Below are 14,513 nucleotides of genomic sequence, written 5' to 3'. Positions count from 1 at the left end.
CTCTCTCATGCTGCCTTCAGCAGGTGGATTCCTGGGACCGGAGATCAGGTGAGACAGCTGAGAAGGCTGTTCCTTCACTCCTCCCCTAGGAGCTTTCACCCCAGGCTTCTCCACAGCCTGACGGCCTCAGGGTTCCAGAAGGATGGAGGCGAAAACTGCAAAGCCTCAGAAGCTTAGATTCCTAAGTGGGGATGCTATCGTGTTTTGTTTTGTTTTGTTTTGTTGCCACATTCTATTATCAAAGCAAATCACCAGGCCAGCTGGCCATACTGAACTGGGCTGGGAGCAGACCCCATCTCTCGATGGGGACAGCCTCATGTCTGTCACCTCCCACGTGAGCTTGAAACAATACGAGCTCCTGTAGGTTAGAATCTGATAGCAGATATAAAAGGAAAATAGACTATATAGTATTGACTTTCTCCTCCTAATATGCCTTTTACTATAGCTGATGATCGTTTTTTAAAAAAAGAAGAAAGAAAAATGTTTTCCCCCAAAAGGTAGTCCATTTAAACACCGGGTTCTGGCAGCTGAGCATCTCTGAGCTGCCCTCAGGCTTCCCAGAGGCCCAGCTGGTGGTCACACAGCAGCATGGCTGGGGGGTCGCTGTGGGGTGGCCCTGGGGTGAGGGGTTGGCCCTGAGGTGGGAGGTGGGGGTCCAAGCTGCCCTGCGGCCTGTGGGAAATAGGTAAGGGTCCACCTGTCTGCAGGTGTGGTTGTGTTTCAAACTAGGTCAGTGTGCATTGTGTGAATACACAACACTTTTTAAAAAGCTTTAGTTGACCAAAGAAGAAGGAGCCAAGGAGCCAGCCAGGCGGTGTTCAAGGGACCCACTGGGAAAGGTGTCAAAACTCCTTTAATCATCTGACCTGTTGAGTTAAAATGGCCACGTGCATTGGGGTGCTGAGGGAGAAGACCCCTTTCCTAGAAGCCCTAGAAGGGTTTTTCCAGAGGACAGAAACAACTGAGCTATGGGAGGTTTTCCAAAAAAAGGGAAAACATCCTACAGGGCCACTGATACGGAAAACCTGGTACTAAAACTAGTTTGGGTCCAGTAGAAGGAATGTATCAGAATGGACAAGCACACAGTGCTACTCAGTGTCCATCTGCTCCCCACTTTGTAAGTGCCCCCCTATGGAAAATGGAAATTTAATATCAGCCAATCAGAAGATTTTCTCTCTTGCTTCCACATTCACCCTCTCTGAGCTTTTCCTTTCCACCCTGTGTCCTTCTACTTCTGAGCAGAATGCTGCCCGATTTGTGAATTGCTCAATCAAGCTGTGAGATCTTAAATTGCATGAGATGTTTTTCTTTTATCAGACCTGATAGTATCAGCCTCAGAAAACAGTGAGTCAAATGTGGGTCCTTCAGACTTCCTAAGAAGGGGTTCTCCTTTTCTGTCTCCCACATGGGATCACTGCGTAAAGTATGCAAGGGAGAGAAAATGTCCTTAACACAGGGTTATCTGTAGAAATTATGGCAGGTTGGATTAAGAAAACAGGATTACAGTGGAAGCACCAAAGTCTGAAAACAAATGACAAATATTATATGCGCGACGCACGCTCTATATCGTGGGAGGTATAAAAGCAGACTTGAAAGAGGCCGTCCCTTTCTTAAAGATCTGGTTGGAAAGCTAGCACTTATGCTGATAAAACATTAGAAATCAAAATGACAGTGTGTGAGCAAACTTAAGGGCATGCGTGGATGTGAAGTCCTTGTCAAAATCAGCTGCAGCAACTGCAGCGTCCTCACCCAATGTCCCCACCTGTGGTCTCGCGTGCACCTGGCATGGTGCTAAGTGCTTCACCTCCCTGCCCGATTTCCCCTTGGTTTGCACAAAGACCCTACGGCTTTAACCCGACACCTTACCGATAAGGTAATCAAGACCCAGGCAGTGAAATAACTGGACAGAGGTCAGCAGCTGGCCAACCTGAGAGATGGGATCGAGCCAGCGTGGAAGTGACTTCAGGGCCTGCGTTTGTCCCTTGTACTTCCCTGCTCCGAAGCAGGCATGGCCCAGAGGGAGCCCCAAGGTTCAGAGCTGGCGAAAATAAAAGTAGGCAGAAAGAGCTTTCCTCCAAATATGTCAACACAGTGTGCGCCTGCACCGTTTTTATTCTGCCAATTGTTCAATTTGGGGGAAGAAATCCATTTGCATCTAAGCCATTGATTCTTTTTTAATCCTCTTCTGATTTTGTAATTGGCATGCACTGAGTTAAAACTAAAATCAGTGTGAAATGACTTATAAAATATTTGAGACTTAGTAAAATAATCAGTGCTGACAGGGTTGGAATTCCATAGTCTTTGCCTGGGTTGACCTCCCATAAATCATCCTTGTTTTCTACCACCCAGGGTTCCTCAGGGACGGTCTTGCCCTGTAAGTCATCCCAAACACACCAGGCTTTACCTTCAGAAGAGTAATTAAGCCCTGCCAAGCCAGAAGAGATAAAGATTTAGAATGTATTATACATGGAGATCAGAATGTAACCGCAGAAATCTCAATTAACCTTCTGATCGGTAGGTCTCAGAGTTACAAGGAAAACACAATGCCGGCTTCCTACAGATCTCAGCAAGCCAGGGACGGAATTCAGGCCAGAGCTATTAGTTATCATAATAGTTGGAAAACAAAAGGCTGTGTGGTTCATTTCTGAGACTTGTGCCCAGCCAAAGCTAATGCCGAACAGCAAGCATGAGACGGGATCGGAGACAGCCTTTCTGATCAGCTGCAAAGCAATCTCTGAGTGTCTGAATGTGCACTTTCTAGTCTGGATGCAAGAGGGTTTTGGGGTGAGAATGCATAATTACATAAACAAGCAATAGGACCATCTCAAGCCCATAAAACAATGTGATGGAGAGTAAGTTGAGGTCTAAGTCAAGGTGTGTTCTGTGCCAACAGATGAGCAGCCCGCCTTGCCCAGTGCCCAAGGAGGGGCAGAGGAGGTGCTGTCACGTAGCAGTGAAAAGCCTTTCAAGAATTTTTGGGTAACGGGAGGTTGTTCCTTATTTCTCACAATTCACTCAAGCCCTGAGATCATCTTGACACATCTCCTAGCCTTCCAACAGTGGACTCAAGGCAAACAATGGGTTCAGTTTTCTGGCTTTTTCACCACGGCTTCTCCTCCTTCTCCCCAGACTAAGTGAAAATTGGAGACAAGCATCAGAATGTTGGGTTGGAGACTTAGAGGCAGAAAGCTGATGTTTCCCAATGTGTTATGAAACCACAATCTATTTTTCGTACCCTCTGTCCTTAAGGTGAATTTGCCCCCATGAGTTCCATGGCCTCAATCCAGAGAAGGAGAGTCTTCTCTTTAGACCCTGGGACCATGAGCTGAGCTTTCTGTGCAACCCTTGTCATTTATCTGCACATCCCTCTCTCAGCCAGATCTTTAGAAAACAGACTCTAATTTATTAGCATCTTGATAACCTTGGGTGAAACTATAAACATATAAAAACAAAGTTAGAGGTCATCCTGGAATAAATCAACCTTAATCTAACCTGGTGTTCCAAACTGTTTCACTTTCAAGTTGATGGACACCAGGGCAGGGCGGGGAATGGGGTGGTTGTGGTGGCGGCAGGGAGAAGCTGGTTCCTGAAGCTCCATCAGCTGAATTCCAGGACCATGATTCCCTCTTTGCAGTCTCTGACCTGGTTATCCAACCTGCGTTCCATGTCTAGTGCCTCTTTAAATAGACTTTCCTCTAGACCATGTGGCCCAAATTGAATCCCATCTGTTCTTTGCTCCACAGTCTCTGGAGCCCATTTTAACCCTCTTCCAAGGGAAGCATTTTTCATTCTATGTTCTCCTTGTAGCCTTCTAACTTCCTATCCTGGCCCATTAACTCCCTGCCCATTATAGTCTGGTTTATTTTTAAATATTATCTCAGGAGTCCTCATTTATTTGTAATATTTATGGCACACAACCTGGGCCATGGTGGATGGCACATTTGTTGAATAAATGATGAGTGAATATGCAAGGTAATGAATGGATAAAATAGGACTCATCTATCTACTAAAGAAGTTAAAGCTACAATACATATTGTCATCAGCAAAGGTCTCGTCACCATAGCCCTTTCTTCCCCTCTCTCTACCCACTGACCCATGAACATCACACATGCTCTCTGTGCTCCAGTTATGGGAAATTTGGGCCAATCAATTACAGAAGCTAAATGAAAATGCACAGAGTAAACAAAAGCAAGAACATTTAAGGGAATGGAGAGAGTCCTAGTGGTTGTAGTTGGAACCCCTTATTAGTGAAAAGTGTGCTCACTACAGAGTGCAGCGTTACCCAAAGTATATTGACCATAGGCTCATCTACTGCCATCGCAATTATCCAAAGTATATTAACCGCAGGTGCATCTACTGCCATCACAGTTAGCCAAAGTATATTAATCACAGGTGCATCTACTGCCATCACAGTTATCCAGAGTACATTAACCACAGGTGCATCTACTGCCATCACAGGTAGCCAAAGTGTATTAACCACAGGTGCATCTACTGCCATCACAGTTAGCCAAAGTATATTAATCACAGGTGCATCTACTGCCACCACAGTTATCCAGAGTACATTAACCACAGGTGCATCTACTGCCATCACAGGTAGCCAAAGTGTATTAACCACAGGTGCATCTACTGCCATCACAGTTAGCCAAAGTATATTAATCACAGGTGCATCTACTGCCATCACAGTTATCCAGAGTACATTAACCACAGGTGCATCTACTGCCATCACAGCATTTATATAGCCACAGCTTTTCAAACGGATATGGCTCCCTTGCTTTATAGGAACTTCTAAAATTTCCTCTGTTCGAGTTCTACACTATGCAAGAATATTTCTTACCCCTGAGAAGCCTAATGAGTTTCACTCCAAAGTCTCTTTGATCAGTCAGTTAGCAATGAGAAATTCAAGTGCACATTTTCTATCCCTTTGTTTCTTTGCTCTCTCCTGGAACAGGGGTTTCCAGATGATCATAATGAGAACATTTCTCCCCAGGAGGGTTCATCTAACTATTTATGGCTTAAGTATTTACCTGAGTACCTGTCATATGGTAGATACTGGAGGAGATATAAAGGTGATTAAGATATTGCCACCACCCTTAGGGGTTTGCAATGCAGAGGAGAATATACCATCCATAATTATACTACCATTAGAAAGGTGATGATAGCTAAAGAGGGGCAGAAAGGGTCAGATAAAGAACAATGAATATTTTGAGGAGGAACCCAAACAAATGGCAAATGACATGGCCAACTCACATATAGTCTCTGGAAACTTACATATTCTAAGAAGCAGAAAAACGTCCCGCTATCCAAATATCTCCCTTGGGGACCTACCACCAAGAGTTAAATAATTCTATGAACACTGCTCTTTGAAGGCAATTATATACAGACATGTGCATTATAACTGGGTGAAGGCAATATGGCGCTTGGCATCAGTAGCCCATGCCTACCAGTGAGCTTGTAGGTGGCAGCAGGGCTCCGTGGGAATGGAACACACAACAGGTAATTGAGGAGTGAGGGGAAGAAGATGTCAGGGGCAGGGAACAAGACGAGGAATCAGTTGGAGATTACAAAGTTGAGGAAGCTCCAGGAATGAAGAAGAGAGCAACATATGCAAGCTTCCCCCATTGCTGAATGTTTCCTGGAACCAGTCCTGCCTGTTCCTATATAACTACAGCACAACTATTCATAACTCGCTGAGTAGAAAAGTCATAAAGAATGTTAGCAGCTGGGGTTCACCTGGTTCAGGTTCCCTGGCCCTCGAGCATCCACACAGAGTGGGAACATGCTCTTTCATCCCCAACCTGACTCTTTTCTGCAAAGTAGCAACCTTGGAACCATTGGCATCTTGGAATCTGTGTTTCTGGTTGTCTCCCAACATCTCTTTCCCTGCACCAGAAGGATCGGCTGGAGGATTTTCTGTAAGGCTACTTACCTCTCCAGCCCTCAATTTGCCCATCTGTAAAATGAAGTTAATAACACCTACATCACAGGGTTCAATGAGATGGAAGATAAGAAAGTTGTTTGTGATAAACTCTAGATTTCTCGGCAAAGCTATTATTTTCATTTTTCAACTTCCCAGAAAAAATTAAAGGTTGCTTTACTCCAGATGCCCCTGTGGCATTTTTCCTGACAGCTTGTGGTTCCCCACTAGCTCCCCCTCATCTTTCAGATTTAACAGACTTACATCCTATTACTAGCTGCCCCACCTCCAACCCGCATGATGAAGTCAAGTGGCCTTCATGTGAGCTAGTGAATCAGGGCATACCACCCCAATGATAAAGGTCAGGAATAAAAGTGGGTCTATCTGAGCCAGCCTATGACTATGACATCAAAAACAGATGTTTCCTGAGCCATTGTTACCTGTCTGTGAGATGCCTTGTCTGATGGGCGCCTTCAGGGCTGTCAAACAATCCCCTGGCTTTGGTTGAGTGACAGACAAAGTAATTAAAGATGGTTGAAGTATGTCTATTAGCTCCTGTCTCCACAATGGCTGCTCTGAGATGGTCATCACCATCACAGGTCCAGGCAGGAGGGGACGGAGCTTCTGTTTGTCCCTCTGAGTGGTCACGGCACAGAGCACAGTGCAGAGATGGGTGGGTGTGATGTATTTCCTGCAGAGCTACTTCCCAGCCAACCAACCGGATAGCAATGGCATGCTGTAGATGCATTAACTTGCCTCCAGATCAGCCCCCAGATCAGTCTGAGTCAATCCGTTACTATATCTTGACTGATCCTTTTCCCAAGCTCCTGTGACATCTGAATGACCACACTGAGGGCAGGTATGGGGTCGGACTTGGGAACATTTTGTTTACTTCAGAAATAACGGGTTCAATTCAGAAGTTCCTGAATAAAGGAATTTTCCTTTCCAAATCATCTTACGTTTCACTGAGAACAGTGTGTGCTGGTTTGGATATATGATGTCCCACAAAATGCCAAGTTCTTTAATGCAGTCTTGTGGGGGCAGACATATTAGTGTTGATTAGGTTGGAATCTTTGGGTTAGGTTGTTTCCATGGAGATGTGACCCACCCAACAGTGGGTGATAACTTTAAGTAGATTATTTTCAAGGAGGTGTGGCCCCACCCATTCATCATGGGTCTTAATTAGATCACTGGAGCCCTATAAGAGCTCAGACAGAAGAAGCTCAATGCTGCAGCTGGGAGAGACATTTTGGAGAACACCATTTTGAAATGCAGCCTGGGAGCAAGCAGACACCAGCCACATGCTTTTCCAGCTAAGACAGGTTTTCCAGATGCCATTGGCCATCCTCCAGTGAAGGTATACTCATGTTTGTGCCTAGGTTTGGACACATTTATGGCTGTAGAACTGTAAATTTGTAACTTAATAAATCCCCTTGATAAAAGCCAAACCATTTCTGGTGTTTTGCATAACGGCAGCATTAGCAAACCAGAACACAGTGACTTTCTGACTTACGACTAACTAAGAAACAAAGGGGAGCTTGGAACAAATCTATATTCCTGAGTCTCGTGGCCAAAATATTTGGAAGTTGGGCCCAGGAATCTTCGTTTCCACCAAGTGGCTATGGTGCTGGTTGTCTGCAGGACCACCCCAAAATGCTTAATCCTTCACTCCGTATCCTACTGAGCTGCCTCTTCCTAGCCGAGAAGACTCGGGGAAATCAAGTCACAAAGGGGCCTCTCACCTGGGAGAGTTCATCTCAAATTTAGCAAGAGGAGGTCAAAGAGAGTCTTACATTCAAATAAAATCTTTCCCTAAAATATCAATAAATAAAGCTTATGAAAGCACTTTGAAAGTGGTACTGGAGCAGGGAGGGAAGGCCTGGTTGAAGAGTGGGAGAAGGAAAGCAGGAATCCTGTCAGCTCAAGCCCCACATTCCCACGGCAGCCCTTGCAGGGTTCCTTGGCACTGGCTGCGAAGAATGCAGTCTAGAAACTAGGAATTAAGCCCTTATGTAAAGGACAAGGAGCTGGAGGCCCTGCAATTAGCACCAGGTCACTGCTGGTTAGGAATGGAATGGATTACCTCCCAAACACTGGTGAGCAAAGATGTCAGCATGGAATTATACAAATTTGAAATGTTATGCTTCATAACTTTACCCCCTGCTCCCAAGGAGAGAAAGAACATCCATACTCATGTTTACACATTTATATGGGTGATCCTGAAATCTTCTATCTCCATTTCCAAAATAGCTCTGTTGGTATTTGAAGCTGTTATGAACCCCAGCTTCTGTGGGTGTAGACCTATTGTGGGTGGGACCTTTTGATTAGGTTGTTTCAATTGAGAGATGACCCACCTCACTCAAGGTGGGTCTTAATCTCTTGCTAGAGTCCTTTGTAAGAGGCTAAAACACATACAGAAGCCAAGAGATGAAATTCAGAGGACACCAGAGAAGGAGAAAGAGGGAGCAACTGAAGCCAGATGCTGAGATAAATGAAACCCAGGAGAGAAGAACCAGCAGATGCCGCCATGTTCCTTGTCATGTGACAGAGGAGCCCCAGATGCTGGCAGCCTGTCTTCAGAGTCAGGTTTCGTCCTGTTGATGGCTTGAGTTGGACATTTTTCATGGGCTAAGAACTGTAAATTGTAAGTTAATAAATCTCCATTGTTAAAAGCCAGTCCATTTCTGGCATATTGCATTTAGTCAGCTTTAGCAAACCAAAGCAATCCACAATCTGCATTTCCATCACATAGATGTTTGGATGAAAATTCAAAACCAACATGATCAGAATGGAACCATTTTTCCCTTTCTGAAGCAATTCCTGCATCTGATTTACCTCTGTCTTCTACCCTTTCTTCTTGAGCTTGGATCCAAAGAATTTGCTTGGAGGAAGTGGTGCATAACAATTACGAACACAGATTTTAGAGGCAGAACAAGAGGTTTTGAATCTTGGCTCCACTTCTTACTAGCAATATAAACTTTAGCAAATTACTTACCTTCTCTGGAGTTTAGTTTCTTCATCTGCAAAATGAATTAATTTCATAGTATCATATATTCACAGTATTATTGTTAGGATATATTCAACAAATGTTTACCAAGTTCCTAACATACGCATTTATGAGAAAGCAGATGCTTAATAAATGTTTCTGTCTTTTATGTTGTCCCTTCCTTCCCTATAATTAGTCCCCAGGTCTTATCAATTCTACTTCCATGTCATCTGTGCCTTCCCTTATTCTCTATTCCCAAGACTGCCTCAGTAATCCAAGCTTTTATTCATTCATTCCTGGCCAAGGCAATAGCTCTGTAACTGATGCCACTGCCTGCAAGCCACTCCATTTCTACCATCTCCCTTCAACATTTAAAATTTTCAAGTGACTGCCCATCACCTACTCATTAAAAACCAATTACCAACCCCAGGTATTGGAGAATTTCCATAATCTGACCTGACCTTATAGAACCAACCTTTTTCTCTTCCTCCCCAACATCAGTACTTCACTCTAGCTATCCCAGTCTCCACATTAACTCCAGATTAACCCGAGTTTATTCCCAACTCCAAGTCTTTGTTTATGTCAGACCCTCTTCCAGAAATCCCCTCCCAGCTCCACAGCTGAACACGCTGTAGTCAAGGATCAGCTCAGTTTCTGCCTTCTCCTTCCTCGTCGATAGCCCCCTTATCTGAACATCTGTATAATCTGTATTCTTGAGGTAACTACCACCTTATTTCAGAACAACGATGCAGACAAAGAAGTGGACTAACAACCAAATTATGAAGTAGTTGCTGTTTATTAGCAGCTCTCAAAGAACAGTAAGGAAGAATTAATTTATATGCTACAACTCTTCGAAAAGATTCTCTTTTCTGTTCTCTCCAATTCCCTTTCATCCTGAAGTCTTCCCAGATCCTCCCGTTCTCTAAACTCCTTCTCACCTCCTTCCTGAAACTCTCCTGGTTAATCCCACATGCAGGGGCTTCTCCTACGTCTTTCCCTTGTCCCACACCTTACACCTTCCCAGCCTAGCGAATACTGTTCCAGGCTCCTCCAAGATGACTGGAAAATTTACAAGCCCCACTCTGCTAGAATGAAACTGGGGAACTCCCTGGAAATTCTGCTTCTTGTATTACCTTGTGAGAAATCTTTGTGGAGAATTTGTAATAAATAAAATTCTCCACCTCATTATAAATTTATTGTCTGTAGCATCCATTTTTGATAGTGAATTCCACGCTGTCTTATGCTAATTTAACTGATTCTGCTTATCTTCCCAAGCAGATTCTCAGCTCCTGGATGCCCCTCACAGCCTAACACAGCATATCCTAGAAGCTTACTAAATACTGATTGAATGTAATAAAAAAAAAAAAGTAGCCTGCACAAGTCAGGCAAGAAATGCTTGCAACTTTACGAGATTTTACTCTGGATCACATTCTGGCAAAGCATGAATAATTTCCAGATCATAAAAGGATACCAGAAAAAAGGTAATGCTGAATAGAACATACTTCGTGATTTCTTTCACCACCAAATTCTCAGACTGTCATTAAATCCACAAAACACAATACAATTCAGTGTGGATTCAGACATCTGTCAGAAATCATTGGCAGGCCTGTGGGTTATATTGAGGCACTTTGTATACATATGTGGTATGTAGTTACACATATGACGAGAGTCCAGGATTTTCAAATAGCAGCACAAACATCTGGTGTAACAATGTGGCTTCTTTCTGGATGCGTAGGTTTTAAATACTAAGCTATGTAAGGTGCTGTGTGGGGACAGGTTAGCATAAATTAGAATTTTTTAGCATCACCTTTCTATCATAGTCTCTCAACAAATATTTGTTGACTAATTTACGTTGCAGAAAGATTAATAATGGTTAAGCCTCTCGAATCAGTCATTTCCTCATGCTCATTATTTTTAAATAAAATAACCTCAACATTCTTTTAAGGGAGTCATTATGCTATTAAATATAACATGCCACAACGTTATGCTGTTAGTCCCTGGGAAAAGTTTTAAAATGCTATAAAAGGAAAACATTTTGATTTGGCGTGAGATGACAGCGGATCCTTAAAACGGTACATATCCTATGTTCAAAGACAAGTCAATGCATTTTACTCTGAGTTTCTCGAGGCCAATAAGCAGGGTTGTCAAAATAATTTTGTAAAAAGTGAATCAGCCCAGAAGGCACCAGAATCCAACTCAATAAATGTCAAGGAAAGATGTGCCAGCTTCATTCATTTACTGGGCTTTGATGGGTGTTAGGATTAATGTGGAAGAAATTAAAACCAAGCATGTGACTTCTTCTCAGTGTGGGAACAGTGAACAAAATCTTGAAAATGCTAACCCTTCAGGTACTTTATATCAAATTCCCATGTAGCTGGGAAAGGAAATTGATGAGGACAATTGGTGAGAAGGAGACCGAATAAAGATGAATTTTATCAAGCCACTTTAGTAGAGAAAAGACACAGCTTCTGATAACAGATCTCTAGGACTGAACTGGCCCAGCTCCTTTCCCTCTGTTTGCCTTAATTTTTGTTTACTGAAATGTTTCTCAAATCTTTCAATGTTTGGTGAATTTGATCAAAATTTATCCTGAGTGTTGGGTCTCCATTTTCCACCTGATTTTCTGAATGGGATAACAAAGTCTTCTATTTGCTTAAAGGGTTGTAAGCTCTTTGGCTCACTTTTGCCTTTGTGGTTTGAAGACCCTCTGTAATTTGTCTATTTTCTCATGATTTGTGTTTATCTGTCAACCTACAGACTGGTTAGACGAGTCCCACACTATCCATTAAAACACTTTGCTGGAGATGTAAAATAAGGCTTCTGTTCAGTAATATCTGTAACATATAAGACGTTAAAGCGAAACTAGTATGAATATTTTCAACGAAGATTTATAAAATATTTAAGGAAATGTTTAAAAATTAAAATGTTTGCTGCACAGTTGGTTGATGGCTCGAGTGTACTGTTAGGTTGCAAAATATTTTTAACAACCAATATACTTTTTTTTTTTTGGTATACATTTACCCAGGGTACTTAACTATAAGTTGTAAGACACTGTGGGGAAAATGGGAACAGTTCCCCTTGCCTCAAAGATCTTATAGCTTAGGGCTGCCCCTCCACACATGGAGGCAGGTTTTTGCCCATCACCTGCTCTCAGAGGACCCAGGCCAGCCATGAGAGGGCTCTTATTTGGCTTCATTTTTGGTATAAACCCTCCTCTAGAGTTCTTGGGATCTCTTGCAAGTTTGTGGGATGTTTTTGAAGGTAGAGCAAAGCCAAGGCAAGTCTGGTAAGGAATCTGTCCAGGCTTTAGAAAGTCATTTGCTGCTCAGACTTCGTCTCATCACAAAGATTTAATCCAGGATTTTGCATGTTTCTAGGTTTGGTGTCACAAATAGTTCACAATTGAGAAGGTTTAGTATTTTTACAAAGTTAAGATTTTTTTTCACAAAGATTTAATCCAGGATTTTGCATGTTTCTAGGTTTGGTGTCACAAATAGTTCACAACTGAGAAGGTTTAGTATTTTTACAAAGTTAAGATTTTTTTTGATAGTATGTATTTTCTTTGCTTTTCTCTTTCCTTGTGTCATCCTTACACCATAACTGTGTATGTTCCCAAGTGCAAGCGCAACAAGGGCTTTGGGAAAAAGCTAACAGCACAAGCATTGACAGCAGTACACAGAACTCTATTAGATTGATTTTATCGTGAATCTCATAGGAATCCACCCTCCCCAAAAATAGAAACAGAAAAAAAAATGTATTACAACCTCACACTGTTATCCAAACTGCCTTATTACCTGTGTAGACATTTATTAAACTCATTTTTATTATTTTGGACATAGAATCTTTAACCTGGATGGTGATTGAAACCATTTTTCAGATCATTGATAATCACTTTTCAGTGGAACAGATCCAAAGACCAAGTCCCAAGGCAAACCAGAAATCCTCTCCTAAGTTGGTTGTCCCCCTCAGAGATATCACTCGGCAAGCTTTGAATTCACTTAAGTGCCTTATTTCTAGCCCACTTTCCCCCATCTTGTCCTTAAGGAGATCATGAAAGGTTCAAATTTGCCACTGAAATCAAGAGACAGTGGGGCGCTCCCACCCCCACCCCAACACACACACACACACACACACACATACACACACCTGATAAGCATATCACAAACAGGAAATGAGATTACATTGGCTTGTGCCCACCCTCCAGCCCTCCAGTGAGCCAGCGTTGTTCCTTTCTTTTCCAGGCATCCCCAAAACACCTTTTTACATCACCTACAGATTGGTAAAGAGTTCACTCATCTGTAAACCAGACTATAACCATTTTGAAGGCCAGGACATCTGTCTGGCTTTTTTCTTCTGGTAACTTTCTCTCATCCTTCATGATTCCACAAAGATGACCCCCAGTGGCTTCACTATCTCATTTCCAAGATCTTTCAGATTATCTGGATCTGACAACTTAGTCTCTTACAGACAACGTCTTAAATTATTTTCTAACTACTTAAGATTTCAATTATCACGAGTTTGCTCTGTCTTCTCTGAATGCCATTTTTTTTTAATATAAAGGAAATTAAAAATAAAATACAAACTGAGTCACTCTGGCTTCTTCTCTATCTGTTAACATTACACCATCTGTCCCTTGCTTCTTGCACTAAACAAAATGAGGCAAAACAGAAAGCCTCAGATCATTCTAGACTATAACATTATGGTACTGAAAGCAGATAAAAAGAAAGCAGCTGAGGATTTTGTGAATTCCTAAAGGGAAAGTATAGGCAGGGGTGTTGGTTTGGAATCTCTGGGGGCCCCAGACACGAGAGGAGTCTGCACTGGCTTTCCAGCTCTTTCTGCAGGCCCGTACCAACTGCTCGGTGCTCAACACGAGGGGCTCTCAGGGGACTGGGAAAGCCCTGCTGGATGGAACTCAGGCAGGAAACCCAACCCAGTTCCGGCACCTTCCTCTGATACAAAACAGAAGTCATAAACTGCTGAGAGGGCAGGAAACCCTCCTAAATGCAGGTTCCACACAAAGATTTGCTGCCTCTGAGGGAAGGGTAAAAGCAAACTGCAGCTGCCTCAGAGCAGTCACCAAAAAAATGTCTAGAAGAGATAACCAGTAAGTTGATAGTGATATTAAATGAAATTATTTTAAAATAGCCCAAAGGAGGGCAGAAAAAGAAACAAAAAAGAACAAATAGGACAAATAAAGAACCAATAGCAAGATAGTAGTTTTAAACCCAACCACATCAAAAATCACACAAAATACAAATGGTCTACATGATCCAATTAAAAGGCAGCAATGATCAGATGAGATAAAAGAACAAGGCCTGACTATGTGCGACCTGTCAGAAACCACTTTGGAAAATAGCTGACAGTGTCTTATGATATGAAACATTCTCTTTCCATAACACGCAGCAATTCCACTCCTAGGTTTTTACCCAAGAGAAATGAAAACATATGTCTGCACAAAGGTATGCATATATGAATGTTTGAAGTGGCTTTATCCGTAAGAGGCAAACACCAGAAACCTCTCACGTGGCCAATAGCTGGTTAGTGGAAAAATAAATTATAGTAAACATGCAATGGAACATTACTCAGCAATACAATGGGATACACTACAGA

Source organism: Choloepus didactylus, chromosome 24 (genome assembly GCF_015220235.1).
Source record: "Choloepus didactylus isolate mChoDid1 chromosome 24, mChoDid1.pri, whole genome shotgun sequence".
Taxonomy (NCBI): Eukaryota; Metazoa; Chordata; class Mammalia; order Pilosa; family Megalonychidae; genus Choloepus; species Choloepus didactylus.
Note: the sequence above shows the minus strand (reverse complement) of the source record.